The sequence below is a fragment of the Sinocyclocheilus rhinocerous genome, unplaced genomic scaffold, assembly GCF_001515625.1.
Source record: "Sinocyclocheilus rhinocerous isolate Xijiao unplaced genomic scaffold, SAMN03320098_v1.1 scaffold2419, whole genome shotgun sequence".
NCBI lineage: Eukaryota > Metazoa > Chordata > Actinopteri > Cypriniformes > Cyprinidae > Sinocyclocheilus > Sinocyclocheilus rhinocerous.
This window is the reverse complement of record NW_015629035.1, coordinates 112,919-118,702: the sequence shown is the minus strand read 5'-3', so window position 1 is coordinate 118,702 and position 5,784 is coordinate 112,919. Positions and strand designations below refer to the sequence as shown.

General features: G+C 36.6%; 1 protein-coding gene across 1 annotated transcript in view; it reads right to left on the bottom strand.

The window, feature by feature from the left end:
- Positions 1-5,784, bottom strand: part of LOC107738561 (kelch-like protein 29) — a 107,612-nt gene that overhangs the window by 98,649 nt on the left and 3,179 nt on the right. The window contains exon 2 of the mRNA XM_016550324.1: positions 5,204-5,275. The gene's annotated coding sequence lies outside the window, so the exon portion shown is untranslated. The remainder of the gene's footprint in view (positions 1-5,203; positions 5,276-5,784) is intronic.

Here is a 5,784-nt window from a genome sequence, read left to right as displayed (position 1 = left end):
AAGTAAGTATCACGCGTTTGTTTTCCAAATTGCCTTTCTAAAAGAGCTTCTTGGCACTCTGTAAGGCTAATGTTGCTAAAGCTACCATTGTCTGTCTGTTTTCACTGATGCTGCCTTCACGTGCTACCAGAATGATCGTGAATAGGAATGTGGTAGTTAAAAATTGCATATGAAAGCCATGTAAAATCGACCGCTTGAATTTGTCTAGCTCATAATCATATTCGGGACTTATAAAGTTTATGTTAGCACGCAATGTCACCATGAGACCAGCTATGTTGTTATTTTTATAGCGCCATGCTCCCCGTCTGTGTAATTCATTAATAATCTGGCAGGGTGCAGAATTCGGCACGACACCGATTCAAACATATATGGCTGAACACCGCTATTAGCAGTTTCTGACTGATTTTCAGTGCGTGAGAGAGTGTTTTGTTATTGCTGGCATGCACGGTGCGGGAGCTCTAGAAACTCCACCCTCTTCTGAAAGGGGAGGCGGGCACACCAGCTCGTTTTCATTTAAAGGGACAAACACAAAAAACAGCGCGTTTTGGCTCATACCCTAAAAACGGCAATTTCAACAAGCTATAAAAAATTATCTGTAGGGTATTTTGAGCTAAAACTTCACATACACACTCTGGGGACATCAGAGACTTATTTTACATCTTGTAAAAAGGGGCATAATAGGTCACCTTTAACAACAGTGAATCCACAGGAAACAGCACCTTGAGCGAGGTACTTTCTATTCAATCTTCTGAGGAATAAAGTTAGTAACTCTTTCCACAAAGGCCATCTTGTAAGGAGCGCACACGACCCAGTTCTAGAAGGGTGCTTCAATAACATTAGCAAAAGCAATTAACCTTTAGCCGGCAGCTCCTTAAAGTGAACAGGGTGCAAATATGTTCCTTTATTCACACTGATTACATATACTATAATAGACAAGCATCTGAGAGATACTGACCTAGAATGGATGGAAACCCACGTATAAACTCTTTGAGAAAACGTGTCCTTACTATGTTTGTTTTCTGAGAGAAAATAATGTTTAGCTGGTCTAAACCCATCAAAATCCAGCAAAACAGTCCGGTTTGGCCAGTCTGGGAGACTAGATGATCACTTTAAACTGGTTTAAGCCATTTTTCAGCAGGGCAAGTACCGTATTGTCCCGAATATAAGACGATATTTTTTTCTTGGAAATACATCTGAAAAAACACGGTCGTCTTATATTCGGGACAATACGGTAAGTTACATGCACACGTAACTAGGGCTGTCAAAATAAAATTCGAATTTAGAATATTCGTCGAATTAAAAAAAATAAAAAATAAAAAATCCACATTCCAATGCAAAAACGTTGCATTCGAATTTAAGGTCTGCGTTAGCTGTCAGGCAGCCTTATCAGTGGCGCACGAGACGCGATGACGATGTATGTGTCATTGATTGCATTTGAATGCTTTTGTTAGCCTATCCAGTTGAACCCACTAGATGCGGCACTGCTACATTGTTCATTCATATATTGCGGTAAACGAGAGCATCAGTGTGGAGAAGATGTTGTTTACGTCAAAACTGAAACCAAGCTGTTCACACAGAATGCATATTTATCACATTTTCTAGAGGGACATCTATCAGCATTGCACTCGCGTCTCGCAGAGAGCGGCATGTTTAGAAAGCCATGTAAAATTAATGCAAGTTCAACTTTTAAAAAACATGTCTAAAGATGTCTTTTTTTTTCCAAAGATAGTAGTGTTATTTTATTACGCTTTGAAGAAACGTGCATAATATTTTGCTCAATGCGCCCTCTTGTGGCCTCAGGAGAGAAGCCAAAAGCTTTTTTCCCCCTTACTGAAATTATGCCTTTTAAATTTGAATAGAATTCGAATTTTGATAATATTTAAGTAGAAAATTCGAATTTAGTTTTTCAGTCATTTTGACAGCCATACACGTAACCTTTTGCTGCCTTGTAAAATAGCTTATTTTTACCAATTCTGAAACAAAATAAAACTTCTATGAGCATAATAATGTATTATCTAATATATAAATGACTGCTTTACTTAGTGGAGCCGTTTAATTTGCAAATACAATAATTACGCATCGACTTTAAGGGAGCATCATGTTCTTTTCAGAGTTCATTTTCAATTCCAATGAAACCGCAGAATCAGATAATCAAGCTCCGCAGGTTCGCTTGAAAATTACAGGCGGATTTTTTGGAGGCCTGAAACTCCGCGGGAAAGATTTCCATGAACTGGATTGAACCCCTCTAATCTGAAAGAAACATCCACTTCATGGTGATTCGTATTTTCTGAATGTGAAAGAACAGCTTGCACGCAGGTGTGATTTTAGCATATCAAAAAATACTGGCCATCTCGGGAGATGAACGAGGTTACTGGAGGTTAAACAGGAGATTGTTAAACCTCAATCAACGTACAAGCTCTTTAAAAATTGAGACAACATGAAACGGCCATTGAATACTGATAAAGACATTAGATAGTCAAACCCAGTTCTCAACAAATCCATTGAAATGATTGCATGAAAGAGATTTGAGTAAAGATTTGAGTAAAAATAGGTTTGATTGTGGATCAACAACCTAGGTGATGTAAAAACCCTCATAATAGAAAAGCCATCAAATAGAAACTGGATATCAATATTAATTAATTTTACCATGAACACCAAATTAATTTGAGATAGTATCATAATTAGCATATGAATGGAGTGTTTTTAGCACAGTGATTCATAACCTTGGCCTGGTAACTCAAAGACCCTGGGTTCAAATCTCAAAAACGCTCAGATATAAATTGAGAGAAGTTCATTGGAAAAATGTGAATACACCAACATTTGGTCACACTTTATTTTAAGGTCCAATTCTCACTATTACCAAGCCATTAACTATGAATTTTGCCTGAATAAACTCCTAATTTGCTGCTTATTAAAAGTTAGTAAGGTAGTTGTTAAGATTAGGTATTGGGTAGGATTAGGGATGTAAAATATGATCATGCAGAATATGTGCTTTTTAAGTTCTAATAAACAGCCAATAGTTGAATAATAGGCATTCTAATAAGTAGAGATCGACCGATATATCAATTTCCCGATATTTTCCCCGATATTTAAGCATTTTACAATAATCAGATATCGGTTTTGTAATATCGGATTCACCGATAAACGCCACCATCTTGTGGATGTTTTGAGAATTGCGCGCAGGATCACCATTGCCGCGCATCTGAGGGGAAGCAAAACAACAACAATGGCGTGCACGGGTACTTGATTTACTGTAGTTAGCAAACTTTATTTAACATAGCCATTAATGCACAAATTAGATGTATTACATAAATGCCTGATATGCAGTTTATGCAGCTTGGCTCGAAGAAATAGAGACGAACTCACGGAGTCACGTAAAATAATCCGTCAAGTCCTGTCCCAATAAAGACGTAACTTTGCGTGTATTAAATAATATGCAGCCATGAATGGGCACAAATAATTGGTATCGGTTATAAAATATCAATATCGGTCGATCACTACTAATAAGCAACTAGTTAATAGTGAGATTTGGTCCGTATACTAAAGTGTTACCCTACATTTTTGCAAAATTCATGCCTATAGATCCAATTCACTGCAGTTTCCAGCTGAAATTAACTCTAGTGTCATTAAAACACCAACAACGTTTATTCTTTTTCACACAAATTATGATTTCAGGGGCAGATTATTGATTAATAATGGCTTATTTTCATGCACAATACTATGTTTTGACCTCAAAATGCTTTTATCATAGTGCATGATTTGTAAATGAATATATTTGCATCACATAACCAACTCCATATGTTTGGCTTTTTTGACCAAGTAAACTTGCTCAGTAGCTCACCTGGTACAGCAACTTTGCTTTTGCAATGCGAAGCGCTGAAATAAAACATGTTTCATGATCAAATAGATCAAAAACTTAGAAGAAGCAAGATAAAACAGCATGGTTGCTTCAGCAAATGCATTTTTATCTCATGCTTCTTTTGTTAGCACTATCGATTAGGTTTAGTGTAGCTGGTACATTATTTTCAAATGCAAAATAGCATTTAAAGTCAAACTGCCAGTATATGTACAACAACCAACATAATAAAACATCGCCAGATGCACACTTATTAGGGATGCACCGATACCGATACTGGTATCGGTATCGGGCCCGATACTGGTCTCCTGTACTCGTACTCGTTAAAATGCCCCGATACCAAACGCTGATACCACACAGCATGTGATAAGCGCCATATTCAAACAAAGAAACACCGACAACAAAACAACAGACGTTAACCAACTAACATTATACATCTCTTTTGGTTTCTGTACCCAATTATTTAAAAAATGTACAAATGCAATAAAAATATCGGTATCGGTACTCGGTATCGGCAAGTACCAAAAATAAAAGTATTGGTATCGGGCGAGTACTGGGAAAAGTGGTATCGGTGCATCCCTAACACTTATCTATGTTGAATAAAACTGAACGCATTTTGAACACCACTCAATGGACATTTGTCTCTCGAAACATGCAAAAATGCAACCTAATATCATTTTACAGAAATGTCGTCACATGCACATATCATCCTTTTCCCAATGAGAATAAACACTCCCTATTTGCAAAGTATATCATCCACTGGATTACGCAAATTAGGGTCCTCTGTGGTTAATACATAAACTACTGATTCATTGTATTTCCATAAATAAATAGCTAAAACTCCACTACCACAATATGAAATTACTCACACTGTGAAAATATGCATTAACATTGTATTAGAATTTCTAATTTGGTAGTGACAAACTAATTTTCCGAATCCGATGCGCTGCTGACATCGCAGATCTCACGCTTTTCCACACACAAGCAACTTGGGTTTTCCCTGTAATCTCCATCTACATCCTGATTTGCGTCAATTAAGTTGTCTGGATGTAAGAGGCAAAGGAGCAGGCTCCTCTGAGACCGTCACACAGCAGGGATCCCAGCGTGAGATCTCAGCCACAACATCATCCTCAAAGAATCCCATCCATCATCTTCATAAAGGAGCACAGAACCACCAGTGACGAATCACATCCAGAACATATTAAAGGAATGTTCCAGGTTTAATACAACTTAAACTGTGTGGACAAGATCTGCGCAAAAAATAAATTCAACTACTTGCTCAGTTTGATTCATAATCATAATAATCTTCAACATTAAATCACTGATACAAAAGCCTTCACTACTCACCACACAGCGTCTCTGACCGATGCACATCATACAGGAAAGTCGTGTGCTTTTCTCCTCTAAATCACACGGCACCTGTTAAAGAAATGAGAAACGGCCATGATAAATAAGTCATTAATCAGATGATTTTAGAGTGCGCTGCTCAGAGGACACAGGGACACTTAACATGGTTTTCAATGTCAAGTCAGCATGAACCTGTTTTTAACAACCTCTCGAAGACAATAAATCAGATCTGTAGTCATAAATGATTTCCAGAACGGCAGCATCAACTGTTATTAAAACAGAAGAATAGTGCATAAAAACACATGAAACCTTCATGAAGGAAGCCATGACTAAAAAAGATCAAAACAACAAAATAAATGAAAATTTATGAATAATAAATTAAAAATGGTATTACCACCACAATTACCTCCAAATTTTCATTACTGTAATGCAAATAAAAATGCATGTTAATATATTAATGAAAATAATTTAGAATTACAAAATGAAAAAGTATTTTTTTTTTTTTTTAAGTATTTATACTAATAGTTTTAGTATTAATTACAACAAATACCACCACAATGTACTTTATCAATAATGTAAAT